The sequence below is a fragment of the Pinus tabuliformis genome, chromosome Q, assembly GCF_031772625.1.
Source record: "Pinus tabuliformis cultivar Carrire ecotype Pingquan chromosome Q, CPIR1, whole genome shotgun sequence".
NCBI lineage: Eukaryota > Viridiplantae > Streptophyta > Pinopsida > Pinales > Pinaceae > Pinus > Pinus tabuliformis.
In genome coordinates, this window is record NC_142296.1 from 417,638,527 (window position 1) to 417,662,110 (window position 23,584).

Genomic DNA, 23,584 nt, shown 5'->3' on the forward strand with positions numbered 1-23,584 from the left:
ATAGATATGCAGTGGAAATAATACTTCACTTCATTAATGTAAAAATACTGAAATATGCTTACAAACAATAATGGAAATAAACCAGCTAGGGCGATGGTAGCTTATCTCTGAGAAGAGATGTGGTGGCTACATGCCTCTGAATTGTCTTACAATGAGGATAGAAGGCCTATTTATTGTTGAAACAATGGAAAACCCTTAAAATTCCAAAACCTAACCCTAGAAGATGAAACACCAAACTGTGGGCCCCGTTTGGGTAAATTGGTACATCAACTTCCCGGGGTCGTAACTTTGGCATACGATCTCCGTTTGACGCGTACAATAGCTCGTTAGAAAGATCTATCCGAGCACTACCACTTTGGGAAGGGAAACATTAGTCCATGGACCCATGTTGCCCCCATATTTCCAAAAAAACGTCGTTTAGGGCCTCAAAATGGCTCCAAATGTTCAGGACCCGAAAAACTGCTAAAAATAGTAAGTTGTGCTACAATTAAGGAAACTGAAAATGCTGAGAGAAACAATGGTGGGGGTCCAAGTGGACTTGGAAGGTGGCCACCAATATCCACCTGGATCATATTACCCCTAAGGTAATGGATTGGAGGAATCCTCAAATAAATCTTTGGTCAACATTATCAAAAAGCTGCTGGAAACGAACAAGAAAAGTTGGCACAAAAAGCTGGTCAATGCACTTTGGGCAGACAGAGTAAGTCAAAAGAAATCTATAGGCATGTCTCCTTTTGAGCTTGTGTATGGTGTGGACACAATCTTCCCAACCTCTCTTGCAGTCCTGGTGGTTAAACTCCTACAAGAAGCGGGTAGCGAAGATGATCATTTGCAGTGGAGAATAAATCAAATGATTCATTTGCAGCATACTAGAGAGGAGGTATTTCCAAACACTTTCAAGTTGCAAGAGAGAATCAAGAAGATATATGATCGAAAGGCAAAAGCATACAAGTTTCAAATAGAAGACATAGTACTGAAGTGGGACGCAAGAAATGAAGAGAAAGGTAAGCATGGCAAGTTTGAAAATCTTTGGAAAGGACCTTTCAGGATTGCTGCATATCGGGGCCAAAATGCTTTCCTTTTGCAAGAAATGAATGGCAAAGACTATCTCGGTGGGCCGGTCAATGGTCGGCTACTCAAACGGTACTATTTGTGAAGTGTTTTATGTTGTCATATGTATCATTGTACATACCGGTTTGTTTAAATTCCATTGCAAGTGTGTATTGTTTTCATTCTTTCAGTTTGGGGCCCAAGGTGAAGGCTATAAAACTGAGGTTTGATTTCAGTTTTGGTTTGGTTTGTTTGAGTCAGGTCTTTCAAGTCGATTTCAGTCTTGAAATTGAGTCAGTTTTGAGTCAGATTTCAATCCTGAAATTGAGTCAAGAGTCTGGTTTTGGTTTGTCGAAGTTATTGACTCCATAGCCCAATGGATGAAGGCATTTCCTGTTTTCCTAGAGATCTGTAGTTCTTGGCACCTCTAAGGAGTTATCATCCCCATTGGAGCCAATGTTAGTGTTGGTATCTTCATCCCTCCATCAGAGATCAAACTCTCTTGTTGCATTGCATATTAGGTGTCTTGCTCAGTCAGCTACATTCCATTAGGAGCATGGATCATCTGACAGTAGTGGCTTGTTTCACATTTTCCCTCATGTCCTTTACCGGCTGGCCTATTTCCATTCATCAAGATCATCTGCAGTCACTTTTTGTCTTTAAATTTGCAAGAGTCATTTCTAGGGTTTTAGTTTCATTAGGTATAGGGTTTCATCATAAAACTCTTCAAAATGTCCAATAACGATCAACAGGCGCATGAGGAGGTTGAATAAAGTTCCAGTACCAATAAATTTCATAATCACTTGCTCATAACTGTATTTTTCCTCAAAACCCTGTTTTGAGGAAAAAAAGAGTATTTTAGGTTTTTATTGTATAAATTGGTGTAATTTCAATTCTCTCATATGTAAAAAACTTCAGTGGCAACCCTGGTCACCTTTCCAAGCTTTAGTTGATCTATCCCCTACAAGGAAAACAAAAAATCAAGTCATTCAGTTCATCAAAGGCACAAATAAAGTAAACTACCCAAAAAACAGAGTTGAAAAAGTAAGTCACAATGCAAACATTACAAAAATGGGTTCTATGAATGAAAAATCAAAAGCTCTTGTATATAAATCATTTTTCATAATTCAAAAAAAGCTCATTTGAATTCAAAGGATAAAGATTGAGCAAGAGAAGGCCGTGTTGAACAAAGGGAGCAAAATTGTAGCAAGACTGTGCAAGTTCGTGAGCGCGGCACATTGGGTGAGAGGCACGTCGCACAGAGAAGGCGCAACGCATTGGGCCGCCCTCCATAGTGTAAAAAATACACTAGCGTGACACATATAAAGGCCGCGACGCGTTGGGTTTGTGGCGGGACGCATAGAGCTGCAAGCCCGATTTCACCATAAACTCCCTCAAATTTCCAGAATTACTCAATCCTATGGTGTGCAAGTAAGTCTAGAGTTCTTCCCTTGCTAGTGAAAGAGTTTTTCTTAGAATTTATGGTGGTTTAGTGTGTAAAATCTCAAACCCTACCTCTTTGCAATTTTGCTCAAAAACAATTGCCTAGGGTTTGTATTTATGTTTTTGCTACCAAGTCTATTTCATCACTCCCTTACTCTTTGACTCCTCCATTTATTTTCATCCACTCATTCCCTAATTCCTATATTCCTAAAATCATTCACCCCTATCCCCAATTTCCATTTTCCCAAATCCTAACTACAACATCCCCAAACCCTAATTGTTGTCCCTAAGCTTACATACTATTCCCTAAACCCCCTATTTCCCAAAAAACTTGTCATAATATTCCCCAAACCCCTCATACCCTCTCCCTCCACAGTCCCTCATACATTCTTACCCTTGGTGGCAGAAAACTAAAAACACCATAAATCTCTTCATACTCATCAAGAAAACTCACACATTAGCAAACATGGAATCTGATCCTTCATATGACCGAGATGAAGGGACACACAGTGACTCTCCTACAGAAATGCATGCACCAAGGAGACATCACAAGGGTGGCAAACATATACGAGAGGAGCCTACTTCACTTTCTGAGTTGCAGGCATGCCCTCTTGCTATCACATTCTTCCAACACCAATCCTATCAAGGATAATTTTAGGGGCGAATGTTCGCCCTTTGGCGAAATTAAGGGGTTTTAAATTTTTAGTGGGCGAATATTTTGTATCATAGTACATTTTTACAAATCACCTCAAATAGCCCACCTTATTTTAAGGGAGAGGGTAAAAAAGGTAAATTTAGCCCTTAAAATTAGGACTTACAACCTTCCATTCGCCCATTTTCAAGAATAGGTTTTATTTAAGTGAATCCATTCGCCCATTTTCAAGTATAGGTTTTATTTAAGTGAATCCTATGGGCCAAATACCATATTTATAAAAGAGGTATGGTAAATTAATAAAAATATAAATAAATGAGAGGTATGGTAAATAAATAAAACATTTTTTATATTTACTCCATAAGTCACCTTACATACATGTAAGGGTGTAAACAAATAAAAATATAAGTAAAGTGGAGGTATGGTAAATAAATAAAACGTCTTTTTATACTTACTCAAAAGGTATGGTAAATAAATATAAATATAAATAAACTAGACGTATCGTAAATAAATAAAACCTATTTTTATATTTAGTCCATAACCCTCATTCTATTTATGAAGGCTCAAGAAAGAGGTTTTATTTAAGTGAATCCTATGGGCCAAATACCATATTTGTAAAAGAGGTATGGTAAATTAATAAAAATATAAATAAACGAGAGGTATGGTAAACAAATAAAACATTTTTTTATATTTACTCCATAAGTCACCTTATATTTACGAACACTCAAAAAATGGGTTATATTTAGGTGAAACCTATGGCCAAAATACTATGGGACAAATACCATGGACTAGATTTTTATTAATACCATGCAAAAAAACCATTATTAACCCTAATATTAGAATTAATAAAAATAAAAATGGCACATGGTATTGACCCATGGTATTCACCAAAATGGCACATGGTATTGACCCATGGTATTCACCTGGAATGTAGCCTATTTAAATGGGGAATTAAACCAGCATGTAGCCTATGCTAAGATTCACTAGGATTTTATAAATTTTTAGGACTCGCCAAGATCTTACAATATTTTATAATTGAGTAAAATATTCGCCATGCCTGGTGAGAGATTCGCCAAAAAATTATATATACATATTATATTATTGATAAAATCGCCTTCCATTTTTCCTATATACCATGGAGATTCGCCCATTTATTATATTTATAAATTTAGGGGGGGTTCTTAAAATTTTCCCTGAATCCTATTATCAGTTTTGTGAGATGGTTGCTAGAGTCCAGTACTTGTTTGTGCTTCATCTACATAATGGCCAAGCCACTCTAGCTGGTGTGACATTCACCTTGACATCGGAGTCTATTTCTCTAGCAACCGACGTTCTTAATGTTGGAGAGCAGTGAAACAAAAGGCAGCAAATTGACAGGGAACATTATGAACCATACATCAAGCCCGGTTATTTGAGACAACTCAGCAGATTTTTTCCCTTTCGGTACCTGAAAGACTCATATGCTCCCTTGATGAAACTCATAATTAAGTATTTCAGCTGTGAGGGCCGGTTTTCTCGCCTATATGCCTATCATATCAGATTGTTGATGCACTTTACCAGGGTGAGAATGATGAATCTCCCCTACTTCATGTGTCGAAATATTGAGAATATGACCACCCTAGTGCAAAAGAAAACTCCTCAGCAGCAATATAACAGTATATATCATTTTGCACTCATCAAAATTGTGGTCATGCATCAGCTTGGTTTGCAGGACATTTCATGGGAGGATTTCATTTCTCATGAGTTCTTCATGGCTCCTCAGGTACCTCCAACAGCTTTTCATGAGACAGGTGGACCTTCACATCAGCAGGAGAGTCATGAGATACAGACCGCTAGTGTGCCAGTATTTGTCACCTATCAAAAGGGCACTAGAGGGTTGTTTGCAGCAGCAAAGTGAGTATTATCTCCACCCAGGGTGGAAGGGGTCTCGCTTCCTTCATCAGCACAACAGGTTCAGGACAAGGGAAAGAGGCCATTACAGGTTGAGGGTCCTTCAAGAGAGTAGGAGACAAATTTTATTCTTATTCAGGATGATGACACCAATTTGGGCTCACAAAGCTCAAAGATTAGAGAGATCATCTAGGAGAAACAAGCCGACATTCAACATTTGTCTCTAAACCTACAAAGAGCCAAGTGGATCGTCAAATATCTGGAGCAAAGAAACAAATAACTAGAGGATCAACAAACCATAATGGAGCTAAGAAACATACGAGAAAACCGGCAAGCTGCCAAAAGGAGGAAAGTCAAGTTCACAACACTTGAGTAAGAAATCAATGCTGATCGTGAGTCTTGGTTGGAGAGGACTAATATCCACTTGGAGAGGATGCTGGAGAAGGCCATAAATGAGAAAAATATGTTGAGAAACATGGCTTATCACTATTTGTCAAGGAATATGGTGTGCCAATCTAGAATTAGGAACTTGAAGGCCAAGTTGAAGAAGAGATCGAGGAGGAAAAAAGCACAAGATAAACTTCAGATCTTGGCCGAGGCTTCCTTGGCCTAGCATAGTACCTAATGGAAGACACTCAGCCCAAATTTCAAAAAATTTGGAACACTTTTTGCTTTTTTGGAATTTTTGGGGCAAAACACAGGTTTTTCTACCAAATGCGCTATGCCACCTGGTGCTCGCTTTTGATGGGGGACTCATTTTGATGAAAAATCAGAATTTTTGGATTTTTCATGCAAAAATATGCATGCTCACCAATGGCCAAGAATTTTTGACAGGTTTTGAGCCCCCAAAAAGGTCAAAAACACCCTAAAAATGACCTTTTTGCCCCTTTTTTGACACACAGGAAGCAGTCTTGGGAGAACTCGGAAAATGGAGGCCAAATTAAAAAATTCCACCTGTGCTGGAAAGTAGAAAGGTAGACCTTTCCAACAAGACCACTTGGAGAAAATTTGGACACTGGGAAGGCCTCCAAAAGCAGCTGCAAAAAGGCACTACGCATAGGGAAATTAGCGCGGCGCATTGGAGAAATTTTTCTCAGTTTGACCAAAATACTCTGTTTTTCGCCTAGTTTCTTGACAGTTTGACTTTTTTCCTTCTTAATGTCAAAATCATGATGTAATTTAATGTAATTTTATGGATCTTGATGTAACTGTGTTGAATTTTTACTCATACAGGTAGATTCATCCATGAAAAGGTAGTTTGCAACTGAATGAATCAGTTCCCTAGTTTTTAGAGGCATGCTGTTCCACTGCCTACTTTTTAGTTCTCAGTTTAGAATTTGTTGGAATAGCTCCTAAACTCTTGAGCTCGACCCCTAGAGGCTAGGATGAGTTTTTGTTTTCCTATATCTTATGTTTTTTCAGTCATTAGCATGGTTGGACTTTTGAGAAAGCTTGGAGCTTCATTGTATACTCATCTCAGCAGTTTTGGCTAAGGAATAGACCAAGGTTTGTAGCACTTTATGGGATTCATGTGGAATCTTGCTTTGGTATTGTGTTTCCTTCTGCAAATTGTAAGTTTATATGGGTTTATGTATGCCATTATCTCGCTTGCTTCTTCTTAACTAAAACAAACAAGGATAAAGGTAGAATCCGTAGTGCTCTACATAGGGTTTACTTAGTTATTGATTTTTTTAGTTGTTTTAAGAGGATCCCTAAGGTTTTCTTGCCCTATTCAACTCCTCACTTGTCTAAATCTCTCCATTTCATTCAATTTGAAGTGCCAAATCAGTTTGCCTACCTTGCCCCATAGAGATCTCTGCAAAACTGAGCCTCATTCCACAGACCCAAATTTGCCTTTCCATTTGAGCCAACAAAACATCATTATATTCAATCAAGCTCTTTTGCACACGTACCTAGCCTAAGATCAGTATTCACATCAGTCATCTCAAGCCCCCATTGATCATATTTTGCTGAGATTGATAAGGAGAGAGCCCTCTCCCGACCTGGTAGGGCTAGCTACCAGGTTAAGCATGGTTTGATGTTATCCTAGATCCTACCTTTCTCAGCCTAAGGTAGATTTAGGCACTAACAGCTAGATTTACTTCTAGGTTTTGGAAGGAACTATTTGTAGGACTAGGAATAGAATTGGAATTCAGTACTGCCTATCATCCAAAAACAGATGGAAAAACAAAGAGAAACAACTGTATCCTTGAGGACATGTTAAGGATGTATGTGATGCATCAAACCAAGAAATGGGAAGAGTATCTTTAACTAATGGAATTTGCATACAACAATGGGCACTAAGAATGCACAAGGATGAGCCCCTTTGAAGCATTATATGGAGAGAGATGTAATATTCCTATTAGCTAGAGTGATTTAGTCAACAGGGTTCATGTAGGACCTGATATGCTTAAAGGCATGGAACGATAAGTTCAGATCATAAGGAAAAATATGAAAGTGGCAAAGGATAGACAAAAAAGCTATGCATATAAGCATAGGGTTCATAAAGAGTTCCAAGTTGGAGAACACATTTATCTAAGAATTAAGCCTAAAAGAATTTCCCTAAGGATGGGGACATGTGCCAAGCTGGAACCACTATATTGTGGGTTATTTGAAATCCTTGAAAGGATAGGACTAGTAGCATATATACTAGATTTTCCCCCATCAGTTATAGTTCATGATGTTTTCCATGTTTCTTTACTTAAAAAGTATGTAGAGGATTCTAATCATGTGATTGATGGGTTTGTGTTACACATGGAACCAGAAGGAGAGTTCCAACTAGAGCCAATGTTCCTTCTGAATTAGAGGAGTCTTATGCTCTAGAACCAACCCATCGAGAATGTTAAGGTACAGTTGAAGCACTTTGGACTAGAAGAGGCCACGTGGGAAATGACTGATGCCATGAAAGTTGGTCATCCCTTCTTGTTTTATTGTTAGAGAAAATATGCATAATTGGAAATAATATATATAGTTGTGTGTATAAAGCTCCAATAAAACAATATGTGTTGCATTGTGATCCTATGTTGTATATGGGAAATTTAACACTTAGGACAACATTACCTTAAGGGGGAGGGGACTGTGATAGCCCCACCTGAGTCCTTGTACAAGTTGCATTTGTAAATATATTGAAAATATTTTGCAACATTTGAAATCAAGAAAAAAGCGATTGAGTTAGGGGACACAAATTCTAGAGCTCGGGAAGGTAGTCACTTTGATTGGGAAATCGTGGTTTCTTGTGCAAGGAAGAAACCTGAAATGCAGTACAACCATTAAAAGCTAGATGGTGCATGAATTGATGAAGGAGATATTAAAATTAAATGAGCTAGAAGAGGAGGTAGGCAGACCCATGTTGCTTGAGAAACAACCACAAGAAAATGACAAGAATTTTTATGGAGGGATTGTTCATTGCAGGCCAGCAAGGATGCAAAAATAATGGTGGTCGAGGAGGAGGCCAAGAAAATGTTGGATGCGAAATAAAGGGGGAGACACATTCAGACTAGGAAAAAGAGAGGGATAGACGAAGATTGGCATCAGGGAGGCAAGATTCAACAAGAGCCTCCTGCAGGCAGTGCCAAAGAGAAGAACGAAGAAGGGGATTGGCTCTCGTTTCGTGGAGGTTGTGGGTTAAGTTTTTAGTGTATGGAGCCCTATAACAACTTGGGGTCCTTTGAGGGAATGGGTTGATATTGGATCCCTAAAGACTATGGATTGAGACAAAGGTCTCTGGAGCCATGTAATAAGTTGGGTCCCTGGAAGCTGTGGGTTGGGATGGAATCTATGGAGCCCTGTAATAGCTTGGGTCCCCTGGAGGTTGTGGGTTGATATAATAGACTTTGGATCCCTATAAAAAATTGGGAAGAGACCATCCTAAAGCATAATTTGAGGAATAAAATAATGAAGACTTATGGTTAGTGCCCCAATAGTACAGTGGGTTCTGCACTCCCTAGAAGGGGGTGAATCACTGTGTGAACCCTTGGGGGTGAGTTTGGGCACATCTGGACTCCCGGTTTTGAACAAGAAAGTAGTTGTCTGATCTAAAATGCATACTTGAATGTGATGTAAAAATTTGCTAGTAGAATCCTTATGTGTTGTAGGCAATGGATCACTTTGCAAAACACATAAAATTATTTTTTTAAAAGTTAATTAACAACAATAACAGAGACGATATACCATATCAAAAACACATAACAACAAAAATGATAAAGGTGTTCACCACTCTCCTAGGCTAAATCTCTTGGTTAAGCTTCCAATGATGGGCCTCTTTCACTAAGTGCTCAACTTTGTGTTTACATGGATTTATAGTGCTATGAATGTAAATATTATGTCTCCAATGGCTTCAGAACAGTAAAAAAACCCCTAGTTGGGCTCTTGTTGGGCTCGATTTGGCCAAAAAATGAAGAAGTTATGCTCTCCCAAAGTTTATTCTGCTAAGTTCCCCACAAACTACACTGGATTGTTAATTGATCTACAATTTTCCGCCTTTCTAGGATGCGTTGAGCGACAATTTCATCTGGTGCTAGCGAAAATGGTGCATTTTGTAACTTGGTTTAAATGGCCAGTAAGGCCTAAAGTGGAGAATTAGGGTCACATGGGGCCATGTGCCCGGGGCTAGGGCTAACCGCCCGACCCCGTTGGCATAGCCCCTGGGCCTTTGATGTTGGTTCTGTTAGCACTCAAATCCGCCTCAGGCTGAGGAAGGCAAAACTCGAGGCCACATCAAACCAAGCTCAGCCTCGTAGCTAGCCCTACGAGGACAGGAGAGGGCTCTCTCCGGGTCTATCTTGGCAAAAGGTCTTCAAAGGGGCTGAGATGACTCAAACTTAATACTGATTTTAGGCTAGTAAAGAGATAGGAAAGTTTGGTTTAGATTTTTGAGTTTTTTGTTGGAGAAATGGGAAAACCAATTTTGGGTGCGGGGATTGAGGTCAGATTTTTGCAGAGATCGAGTTGGGGCGAGGTAGGCAATAGTCTTGATGCCTTTGATCAGGTGTATGATGGATCAGAATGACAAGGAGCTGAAGAGGGCAAAGGAGAACATGGATCCTCTCCAAACTGACGAAAACATGTAAAACTAAACAAATTTTAAAGGAAGAGCACTGTGAACAATGAATTCAACCTCATTTACTCATTCATTTAGTTTCAGAAGCATAAGAAGGAATGGCATATATGTAAACATGAATAAACTTACAATAACTGAGAAAAAACACCATCAAGAGCTGAAGGCCACAAGAATCCGAACAGGTGCTGCAAAATCTCTGATCTTTCCTTAGCCAAAATATGAAAAATATGTACAATAATGTGCCAAAATATTCCCAAGAGTCCAACCTGTGCTACTGAATGAAAATTTACATATATAGATCAAGCTAACCTCATTCCCTAACCTCTAGGGGTCGAGCTCCTCCTTCTAAGAGCAGTTTCAACAAATTCTAAACATGGAGCAGGAATCTAGGTGATCAAAACAACCTGCTTCTAAAAAGAAGGAAACTGATTCATTACATTTAATGTTTTGCTAATTTGTAAATGAATCATCTAGAAGAAGGTAGATAGGTGCCATGTTACCTTACATACATCAAATTACATCATGTTGGGTCAAAAATTACATCAAGGAGTGAAACTGGTGAAAACTGGCCGAATTCCTGAGCTGGAGGATGAAAACTGGACCAAAAACCCTAATGCGTAGCGCCCTGATCCCAATGCGTAGCGCACCTTTCAGCCTGTTTTTGGGGCACTTACTGACATCCAAATTGAGCTCATGATAGCTCGTTGGAAAGCCCTGGATGTCTACTTTCCAACCCAAGTGTAATTTTCCAATTTGGAGCTCATTCCCCCCCCCCAAAACTGCATTCTCCCAGAAGTACTTCCTGCTGTTGCAAAAGGTGGCAGCAAGGTGGTTTTCATGGTGTTTTTAGGCCTTTTGATCATCCAGAACTTGATGAAATGCCTTGGCAATAACTGAGCATGTATAATTCACCATGAAAAACCCAAAAATATAAGGTTTTTCTCCAGCAAGTGCCCCAATCAAAAGCGAGCGCGCGGGCGCGCTACCCATTGAGCGGAAAAAACTGTTTTTTGAGACCAAAATTTCAAAATGACAAAATTTTCTCCGAATTTGCTCAAATTCGGAGCGAAGACCCTCCATCATGTGTCATGCTCAGCCAGAGAAGCCTCGGCCAAAACTCGAAGCGGATCTAGCCTCTTTCGCCGTTTTAGTGCTTTGCTCAACCTCCTTTGCAAAATCTTCATTTTTGCTTTGCCAACATGCATGCGAGCCCAATAATGATTCTTCATGTGACGAAGCAAGTCTTTGTCTCTATTGGCCTTCGCCAAAAACTCCTCCAAGTGTCAATTGACTTTCTCAAGCCAAAATTGCCGCTCAACAGGTGTCAAATCACCTGGTCTCTTTCGGGCTAGCCTTCGGTCCTCACGGATTTGTCGCAGCTCTATAAGTGTGTGCTCATCCTCTAGCTATTTATTGCGCTGCTCCAAGTATTTGATTATACATTCCGCCTTTAGCAACTTCTCATTCAAGCTATCAATCTCAGTCTTTTGCTCTTGGATGGTCTCTTTCAGCTTCGAGCTAGAAGAGCTCCTATCCACATCACCCAATGCATCATCAACATCATGACCACCTGAATGGCCCTCCTCATAAATTGGCCCCTTGCCTTTGTCCTGAACCTGTACTTGTACTGAAGAAGAAGGCGAGACCCCTTCCACACCATGTGGAGATAATACTCGCCGTGTAGCTGCAAATAAGGCCCTGTGGCCTCGCTGATATGTCACACATGCTGGAGCGCTGACATGCTCGGTCTCAGGAATGTCAAACTGATGTGAAGGCCCTCCCTCATCATGAACTATCTCGGGAGGTGGCTGTGGCACTGTGAAAAAGTCGCGAGAAATGAATTCCTCCCAAGTAATGCCTTGCTGTGTCAACTGATGAACCACTATGATCTTGATCAACGCATAATGATAAATACTCCTGTGCTGCTGTGCTGGGGTCTTCCTTTGTACTAATACAACCATCCTCTCTATGTTGCGAAACATGAAGTATGGAATGTTCATCAGACGTACCCTTGTAAAATGCATCAACAAACGGACATGGTACGCATAAAGACGGGAGAATCTGCCCTCACAACTGAAGTACCGAATGATGAGCTTCATCAAAGGTGCAAACTGATCATTCAGGTACTGGAAAGGAAAAAATCTACTCAAGTGCCTCATATACCCAGGTTTGATGTATGGCTCATAATAGGATTTCTCTAGCTGCTGACATTTATTCCATTGCTCTCCAATATTTGGTATCCCAGTGGCCTCTGCAATAGTCTCTGGTGACAAAATGAAATTAACTCCGGCAAGGTTTACATGGCCATCATGTAAATGTAGAACAAACAAGTGAGCTAATTCACAATGATGCTGAATTTGTGAAATTAGCTCACAATAGTGATAGCATGACTGGTGGCGAAAACAATCCATTGCAAGCGGGAAAGCCTGCAATTGAGCCAAAGAAGTGGGTTCTTCTCTGAGATGCTTTCCACCTTTGCCACCTCTGCGAGGCCTCCGAGGCACATTACCCTCTGTTGTGGAATCACTGTCATTCTCTTGCTCATAAACTGAATCTGTGTTTGACATGGCTTTAAAAACACAATGTCTGCAATATGTATGGTGTCTGCACTATGTATGGTGAAATTACAAATTTCAATGCATACTCAAAAGCTAACCAAAACACATAAGAATTATGCCATAATGATGATACTCTGTTTCAGTGTATTAGACATGAAACAATCACTGGTTTGATTACAATGACAGTTTTGACAGATAAACAAAAGTATTTGAAATGTACCCTTTGTGATGTTGGCAAAACTCTTACAAATAAGTATGAAGCTATGTTTCATGAAGGGAGAGTGGAAAAATCTTCTCTGGCCACCCACATGTTCTTTAAAACCCTAAAGAATGATTTTAACATGAGCCTAGGGTTTCATTTTTTTTTACACCCCATACATCATATTTTCCTCTCAAACACACTACAAGCAATTTCAAATTGAAAGAGCAGCTAAGAAACACCTACTTGCATGATTTAGAGGTGATTTGATAAGATCTCGCCGTATGCACAAATAATTTCGGTGCTGTGACTGAGTGCGTAGCGCACAAACCCAGTGCGTAGCGCACACCTCAGTGCGTAGCGCCTGTGTATTTTTACATTGGCCGCGCGAGTCCAATGCGTAGCGCTCAGCTCGGTGCATAACGCACACCTCCAATGCGTAGCGCACACCTTCAATGCTGCCCACGGGGTATGTAATCACTGTTTCGGCCTTCTAACACTTAAACACGATTTCACCTTGGGAATATGTGATCAAATGGACTTGTTTTCCATTTTATATGCAAACAAAATATCTGATTTGATTTAAATTGATTCAAAAACCCACTTTGTAATGTTTGGCACTTTTTCACTTTTGGTCTTTTAATACAACATTGTTTTTTGACTTTCCCATGCTTTTCTGAGGTTTGGACTGATCATTTTTCGTTGATTTTTGCAGGGATCTGGCATTTTGGCTTTGGAGAAGATCCAAGACTTGCTCTGAAACCCTTTGAGATAAAACAATTACAATGATTTACAATAACAAATTTTAGTTCCAAAACAGAGTTTTGGAGCTAAAATGTTTTTAAATGCTTTCTGAGGAAACATATTAAGTGAAAATCTTGCGAAACCAACCTCATGGCCTGCGGGCTTTTATTATGTGTATGCACGGGACTCAAAACCCTAGACTCTAGGACTAAAGACCCTTTTTTAACAAAACTAAGCATGTATGACGATGAATGAAATGGCCATGTACTTTGATGATTTTGTAAGAAATTTTTTGACTAACCCTGCAGGGACAAGCATGAGGGAACACAAGACCAGACCCTCTCGTCAGTCAATGGCATGCCCCTAACGAAATGCAACGAAGTGGAACGAGTGAGACACCTAAAATGATATGCAAAAGCGAAAAGATCTCTGACGGAGGGCTGTAAGGACTGACTCTAACAAGTTCCATCAGCAACATAAAATCATGCTTATCCCAAAATTTATGCTTCTGAAACCAGATTCCACAATAAGTGCTTTTTGTGGTGGCATGAGGTTTTATGGCACCATGTGACTGAGATTGGTTCCCAGACTTCGCGCCTATTGCAATAGCCGCCACCGAGTCCTTTGCCATTGGTTACATGGTGGTGTAATGTGACTCGGGGCTGGTCCCCATCTCTGCACCTGAATTTTTTCTGCTCTCGATGTGTTGATGCATGGTCCTGTGGTTAAGTTGGAGGTGTCAAAATTTGGGGCCGGGGCTAAGCCCGCGCCCCTGGCTTCCCCGCATACGATCCTATGGGTGTGGGCTGACCAAGGGCGAGGGATTATCCCTGACCCCATCCCCCAAACGCCATTTTCATAACACTTAAATATGTGATGTGAAATATATGGTTGAGAACCACCCCGAGAACAGAGCGATAAAGCTTTGCGTTGCCAGTCCATAGGTCATGCGTTCGATCCTCTAGGAGGCCTATCTGACTAAAAAAAATTTTGATGCAATGTTGGGAGGACGCGTGGAAACCCTCCATTGGCCCACATGTCCTTCATTCATTGGACCATGTACACATCCATTTCAACTAATAGAAACACAAAAAAATTTGAACCAAACCGAAGAAGAGAAGTGGCAACCTGCCATTGGTCCAAGAAACCCAGTCAACATGTCCAGTCACCCTACCTATTCAGCGTATGGACTGCCCAGTCAGCAATCCTGAAACCCATTTTCAATTTTTTTTACCCATTTGGGAAATCTATTAGAACAAAATATCAAGAGCATATGATATCATTTTTAAGCGATTCAATTTGTGTTGGATTCAGGTTGTCGAGATCTACGCATTGGTATAAGTTTCGATCGCTTTTGGACAATTTGAATTTTGAGCACTTTATTGATCCCCTGGATCACTCCTCCCAATTGGAAGCTTTTGGACCTCCAAAAGACTATTTTTAGTCAATAAACAGATGAGAGTATCGTTCCCTCACCCTTCACTTTTCAATCCATTTGGATTTTCCTAGAAGTTCCTTTTTCTCTGTCAAGGATATGATCTTGCTGCAATTCTTCAAGATATTTAGAAGAGAAAACTTTTGTTAAAGAAATCTGAACATTCTCTCCTACGTTTTCAATCAAAGGAGGCTTACCCAATTTCAAGTTCTTTTCACCTTAAAGTTTTTCTTTGCTGATGCAAAGCCTTACTTCATCTCCACCCTGAAAACTGTGGCCAACATGATGTTGATCATGTTTAGCCTTGCTTTTGGCTCGAATCTTCACCAAATATCACCATGTACCATTCTTCCTAAAAGCCAAAACATTAGGAAACCCACAAGAAGATGTATTAGAACTAATGTTCCCTTTGTCAAGTATCTCTTGCATCTGCTTCTTGATTCCTGCTTTCTCTAACACTGGCATCTTGTTCAAACCAATGTTCAAAAGTGAATCATCTTGCTGCAAATGAACTTCATGTTGTTTTCCTCTTTTGCGAGGCAACACATTAGATTCCTAAAACATCTTATCACATGTGTTAAAAACTTCAATTGAATCAGATTTTAATATTGCTTCACATTCTTGGAAGGCTTCATATTCATCAATATCTTTATATTTAATCATCAACAATGCAAAATTTCGACTAGCTGTTACAAACCTCTTCATTTGTCCAACATTCACAAGAGACAAATTCAAGTTCTTGCTATTTTCTCTAACAATGTACTCAATTCCATCTTTAAACAAGTGATACTTGTTCTCATGGTGATGAAAGATGGCTTTCCTGTCATATAAGTATGGGCTTTCTAAAACAATCCCACAAATGTCAAGTTGTATCACATCAAGTTCTACCTCATCAATAAAATTTGTAGTGATGGAAAATCTAAATATGCATTTTCTTGTCACTTGCAACTTGGCTTTGTCACATACTTAACCCAAAGGATAAGGTTTAGGACGAGGAATGGTTTCCAAATTTAGTTTCTTGACAATGTAATCAGAAATGAAGTTTGCTTGTGATCCACTATCAAACAAAGTGTCTACTTTGGTATGTTTTGTGATGACTCTAATATGGAACAACTCTATTCTTTCTCTTTCATTTTGAGTTTCAATGGTTTTTCTCTAATAACTAGTACTGGAAATTGAATCCTTACCTTTCAATCCCATGGCTATGATTTTTGTTTTATCTCCAGAATCATATCTTAGATCTTGTTGTTTAGTTGCAACAATATTTTATTTCTCCTTGTTATTAAACTTTTTGGGTCTCATCTCAGGATGAAGTTTCCAACAATGGTCTTCACTTTGGCCTTCATTAGAATAGTGTTTACATGTGAGTTTTTCTCCCTTTATTGTCTGAAGCATTCTTTTTATCCTTGTCTTTGAACTTCCCTTTTCCTTTTTCTTTGGACTTGAATGACTTCTCACTAGTTTCTTCAGAAAAATTCTTCCCTCTTTCCTTTAAATGAGTTACCTGTACACAAACTTCATCTAGTTTTGTTGGGTTAAACATGAGAATTGTGTGTCTCAAATAACTATGCAATCCTCCAATGTATTTCAATAGAGCATCTTGGGAGGACAAATATATACCCAAAATCAAAGCTCTTTTCCTAAATTATTGAGTATAGCTTTGCACATTTTGACCCTTAACTTTCCTAAAGTTTTTCCAATCCATAATATCTTTTTTCATGTATGCTAATGGATAAAATTGCCTTCTTATTGCAACAATAAAATCATTGCAAGAGGATAAAACCTTACCATGTTTCTTCATGTCCACTTGAGTTTTGTCCTACCACCAAATAAGTGTTGCACCTTCCAACCTAAGAGAAGTAAGCTGAATTTTGGTCTCATCATCCTTGATTATTTGTATCTTGAAATACACTTCAATCTGACGAATCCAATTATCTAATTTCCCAGCATTTACCTCTCCGTCATACATAGGCAATTCAAATTTAATGTGAAGCTCTAACAAAGGAGTTTTACCATGTCCCTTTGGAGAATTTAGATGTGTTTGTGAAAGGGTAGAAGAAGTGGATGAAGATGAGGATGAGGAAGGAGGTGAAGGTGGTGGGTTGTCACAATTCCGTCCATTCCATTTTGAGGCTTGTCTCCTTTTCCTCCATCTCATTTTGGAGGTTTTACGCTCTCTCCATACAACCTTGAATTCCTCTCTTCATAAAGAACCTTTACCATTTCATACATCCTGTTGTCACCTCCTTAAAAGAGAGTTCCAGTTGTATAAAGAGGGAAAAAGAACAGAGATTTGCATATATCTGCTACTTTTCTGAAAGAGGTTGTTGTGCTTTGTAAATTAGAGATTAAAGGAGGAAGAACAAGTCCAATTTAAATTGTTTTGGAGAAATTTCCATATTCTTTTAAAACTATTTCTTTCACAAACCCCATCTTTTCCTTTTCTTTTTAAACTCTAGCCGTAGTGACCCATTTTTAACTCTAGCCAAAATCCCTTTGTATATCCAACTCTAGCCATGTTTCTCATTCCCCTTTGAAATGTTTTATAACATTCAGAAATCATGTCAAAACCCTTTTTAAGCATCGCGACCCACAAACCATAATCGTTATTAGCCCCTTCCCTTTTTGTGATACATATCCTCCCATATCCCTTTTTAACTTTTGTGATTGTGATATCACATATCAAAAAGTTCCCTACCGATTTCCATATCCAAGTCCCATCACCACTCCTTTTCGATTGCGATAAAATCCCTCCTTCATCGATATCGCATATCGCAAAGTTCTCCACAGATATCGCATATTGCAAAATTCCCTGCCAATTATCATATCTTAAGTCCCTCCTCAGCTTCACTGACTGTGCTAATTCCTTCCCTCGCCAATTACGATATCGCAATCGGGGATCGCACAAGTCAAAGTACCTCCTTCGCCGAAGTCCCTTCCAACTTGCGATTGTGATGTGTGAGAACCCTCCCAGATGTGATATTTTATGTGATACATTCTATAAACCACCACGTACGGAACATCAGAAATCACCATAAATCAGTGTTAAAGCCCCTTTTCCCTTTTCCATGTCAATATGCGAGTCCTAGTTTCGGATGAAATATTTTATGTATCATGCTTTATTGAAGTTTCGCGTCTGGGAAACCGACAAGCACTATGAAATATGGTAAAAATGTCCTCTCCTGTATTGCAATTGCGATACCAATAGGCTTGGATCAATGACCCAAATTGAATTGACCTAGATCAGCAACCCAGGTCAATGAGCATTAAAACGTCTATTTTTCTTCCACTTAGCGGGACGACGAGGGTGTTTTTCGGTGTATATCCAACAAGACGATCATCAAACAGAATACAGAGTAAATGAAGACATGGAGGCTTGGGAGGACTTGATGATCCAACATGGTGCTCCATGCAGATGGAAGACGAAGTACCAACTAGGAATCCTTTGCTTATGTACTGTGGCATTAAACTAATAGTTGACTGCTCCCAGTTTTGGAGAACGAACGGTCCGAGCAGTAAAGGCATAAGCGACAGGAATTGACTGGGTGACACATGTGACCAGACCATGGGCAAGCAACAACTTGAAGCAAAGGTGATCCCATGGATGGGTATGGAGATATTTTGTTGTCGTTTTCATCTGATTGTTGACTTGTTTTGTTATTCTGTAACGTGTCGCCATTTAATGAAGCAATTAATCTTTTGTAGTCATTTTTGGGCCATAGAGCCGTCCCAGTCTAAGACAGCTAGTCAATATGAAAGCTGAGGCTCGGCTGAAGATATTTTGTTGTAATTATTGTTCAATGCTCCCCTCTCCAGATAAATAGTGGGAAGCAACACTTCACAGAATTTCAGAATTCTAAAGGGAGAACTACATGTTATTTTCAATACTATATGACTTTATGATATGCATCTTTCATAATATTAAGGAATTCCTCATTTGAGTACTATAGTATGTTATCCCTATGTTAAATTCCATTATGTTCATGTTTCCTCTATGAATTCATGTAATCATAGCTGCTAGAAATGTTTCATATGTTCTTATATATTCATTTGTATTGACTCGTTAATGCATGTGCCTGTATGGATCTTTGATATTATATTTTTAAAATTGTGCTCCATGAATCATCGCACCCATCCTCTTTCATCCATTATGTCTACCTTTAACTCAGATAAGTGTAGAATTTTGGAGGCTTCAAGCTCTATGTGATAAGTGTAGAATTCCTGACACTTCAAGCTCTATGTGATGAGTTACTCTATCTCCTTATCCTCTCTCATTTCTCTGCCAAATATTATTAAATTGTAGGTCCTTGAACTATTCGACCTCCACTAGTTTATACATATATTTCCGTGAGTTGTATATGTGAAGAAGTACTAGAAATTCATGGCTTACAACTTTAGATGAATGAACCAACCCATGCTGTTTATTATGTATTTTGAATATATATATATATATATATATATATATATATATATATATATATATATATATATATATATATATATATATATATATATATCTATATATATATATATATATATGATGTCTTCAGTTTCGCGAGAATCATATGAGACACACAAAATCTAGATGTTCTAGGCACTAGTCTTGTAAGAAATCTGAGGCTATCTATGGAAGTGACAACATCTTTTGGCGCTGTTGCCGGGGATCGAATTGAAGGATTCCCCCCTTGGGAAATTACAAATTAAGCACTCTTTGTGTAGGTGAGAAAAGGCATTCTGATTGCATCCTCATCACCTTGGAGACTCCACAAATCTCATTATCGTTTATCATCCTGGCTTTTAGAAGGCCTCACACTCGCTCAGATACTCAATAGAAAACCCCATCTCTATCTGACCCAGAGAAATTAATTTTTAGGAGAGTCTGGAAGGAGAAAAATCCTACTACCTATACTACCGTCTCATCATTATTTAAAGCTTCCTCATCCAACTCTCAACCCACTGCCATTCATTGTTCAGAATTTACTCCTAAGATCATTACATACCCTGCTCTCAGTCTAGCCACTCCAACCATTGTGGTTTTGGCCCAAGTTCCTCCAGAAAATATATAAATCCCCCTCCATTAATTTAGATGGTTGTTCTAGGTTTCTTACTGAATATATGTGCCCCTCTTGATTTACCTCAAACCCTAAATGCTATGCCTCAAGACTACCTAAAGATTTTTCCTAGATTCAATGGGGAGGATGAAAACACTGCACAAAGACACATTGAAACCTTCTGTGCTTTTGCTGAGATTCTAAATGTAGAACAACTGGATGTGGTCCTGAGGCTCTTTATACAATCCCTTGATGGAGAAGCCAGAAAATGGTTTAAATCCCTACCTTGTTGGGTTGTGTTATATTCTTTCCACGACTAGCCCACGTAGTTAACTGGGGGGTTAGAAGGGGGGCAGAGCCCCCCCTTCGTTGCGCTGATTGTGTAGCGGGGGAGGGTCACAGGGGGTTTGAGGGGTGCAGGTAACCCCACCAGAAAATTTTCTTTTTGGACCCTATATTAGGTTGGGCGGACCTACCTATGGTTTTGTGCATGATTTTTCACACATGGTTTTGGACGTGATGGTTTTCTGTCCATGGTTTTGGATGCGATGGTTTTCGGTCCATGGTATTGGATGCTTCAGCATGTATAAATATGTATTGTAACATTGAAAGGAACATAATGAAAAATCAAGCTGGTAGTCCCGGTTTCGGGATCCAGGGGAAAATATCTGTTTGATGTGTTATGCTCTCGCATTGTTTATTTTCTGTGTTTTAGAATTCATATGCAGGTAATTTCTGTACGGGGTTAAAACCTACATTTGGTATCAGAGCTGTTTTGGCTTCAAGGGAATGCCTTTGTTGCTGAGGGGTTTCGCTTGGGCCTGTGGTAGAACCTGTTCAGTGGGAGATCTGTGGGATCGATTCTGGTGGTGAAAGAAGATGGCGAGCAGTGGAAAGATAGAGATTAAGAAATTTAATGGTCCAAGTTTTGAGTTATGGAAACTCAAGATGGAGGATCTGTTGGTGGATAAAGATCAGTGGATCACAATAGATTTGGGTACTAAACCAACAGGAGTGTCTGATGAAGAATGGAAGAAGTTGGATCAAAAGGTTAAGAGCACAATACGATTGTGTGTCTCGGATTCAGTATTGCTGAATGTATCAGGGGAAGCTACAACAAAGGCTTTGTGGGACAAGTTAGGGAATTTGTACAAATCTAAGTCTCTGGTGAATAAACTGTTCCTACAGAAAAAGCTGTATAACCTGAGGATGAAAGATGGAGACTCGGTTACACAACATCTGAATGCATTTAGTACTGTGGTAAGTTAGTTATTATTTGTTGATATTAAAATTTCAGATGAAGATAAGTGCACCAGTTTGTTGTGTTCTCTACTAGAATTGTGGGATAGTTTGGTTATTGCAATAGGTAGCAATGCAACTGCCTTGTAGTTTGATGAAATAGTCTCATCCGTGCTGACGGAGGAGATGAGACAGAAAAATATGGAGAGCCAGAATGGTGATGTCTTGTCTATATGAGGACTGTCCCAGAACAGAAACAAAAATAAGTCATCGAGTGGGAGACTAAATCTAGAGGTAGATCTAAATCTCCAGGAAAACCTATAAAGGTGGTGCGCTGGAAATACGGAAATGAAGGACACTACAAAAGGGACTATAAATCTAAAGCTCATGACAAAGGAAAGGGATATGATGATGCTCCTTCCGCAGAGGTGAAAACCACCTCAGATGAAGGTGGGGATGTGTACTTTGCTTCTTCAAGTACACATTTAGATCATGAGGCATGGTTGATTGACTCTGGTGCATCCTTTCACTTCACTCCCCATAGAGAGTGGTTCTGCGAGTATGAGAAATATGATGGTGGTGATGTCTTCTTAGGGGATGATAGGAAGGCTAGAATCATTGGTCGCGGAAAAGTAAAGATGAAGTTGCAAGGTGGAAGGGTTAGAAAACTTCCGGGTGTTATGCATATTACTGCCTTGGCCAGAAATCTGATTTCTGTAAGCAAGTTGGATGATGCAGGTGTAAAAACAGTGTTCAAGAAGGATACTTGCAAGATGGTTCGAGGAGAACTGGTATTGATGCGGGGAGTTCGGATTGGAACTCTGTACAAGCTGCAAGGTAGCACTGTTTTTGATGGGTGCAACAGTTCTGTGGTTCCTAAAAGTGGAGCAGAAAATCTAGTGGTCTCTGGAGAGAAGACCATGTTGTGGCATCAAAGGCTTGGACATATTGGAGAGAAGGGCCTTCGAATACTTCATGGTAAAGGTATGGTAGAAGATATGAGTAATAGCTCTCTGGATTTTGATTTCTGTGAAAATTGTGTATATGGGAAGCAAAATCGAGTGAGTTTCCCCTCTGGTGGTAAGAGGGCGAAATAGATATTAGAGCTTGTGCACAGTGATGTGTTTGGACCTGTGAAGGTTCCATCACTGGGTAAGTCTATGTACTATGTATCATTTATAGATGACTTCTCAAGGAATACGTGGATATATTTCCTTAAGAAGAAATCTGAAGTCTTTAAGAGGTTTAAAGAATTTAAGGCTCTGGTGGAAAACCAGACAGAGAAGAGGATAAAGGTGTTGAGGATAGATAACGGTGGAGAGTTTTGCAGTAAGGAATTTGGGGAATTTTGTAAGAAGTGTGGTATAGCTCGACAGAGGACTACTCCATACACACCTGAGAAAAATGGAGTTGCAGAAATAATGAACAAGAGGTTGATGGAAAGGGAAAGAAGCACGCCCAGTGGTGCCAGGTTAGGATAGGAATTCTGGGCAGAGGCAGTGGAGATAGCATGTTACCTAGTCAACAGATCACCTTCATCAGCGTTGGAGGATAAGACTCCACAAGAGGTATGGACTGGTAAGAAACCCTCTCTTTCACATCTGAGGGTATTTGGATGTGATGCATATGTACATGTTCCAAAGGAGAAAAGAACCAAGTTGGATAGTAAATCTGAAAAGTGCATCTTTATTGGGTATAAGTATGGTTTAAAGGGTTATAAGCTTTGGAACCCAGTAACAAGGAAGGTTGTGTACAATCGAGATGTGGTGTTCAGAGATGTTGAAGATGTTATTAAACATGAAGTCCAACAAAAGGAACCTGAGAAGATAGAGTTTGAGCTAAAGGAGGAAGAATCAGACTCTACAGTAGAGGAGGAATCAGAAGATGAAGAGCCACAAACTCTGGGTGTGAGAAGATCAGTTCGAGAAAGAAGGTAGCTAGAAAGGTATAGTCCATCTGCTTTCTGTTCAAATTTTTCTTTATCTATTACTGATGATGATCCCAGAACTATGAAGGAAGCAGTAGATTTAGAGGATGGAAAACTCTGGAAAGAGGCCATGGTTGATGAAATGGCATCTTTGCACAAAAATGAGGCTTGGGATCTAGTGGAGTTTCTGGCTGGAAGGAAACCCATTGGCAACAAATGGGTGTTCAAGAAGAAGACAAATTCAAAAGGAAAGGTGGAGAAATACAAAGCTCGGTTGGTAGCAAAAGGTTATTCCCAGGTGCCGCGAATTGATTTTGGTGATATTTTTTTTCCTGTT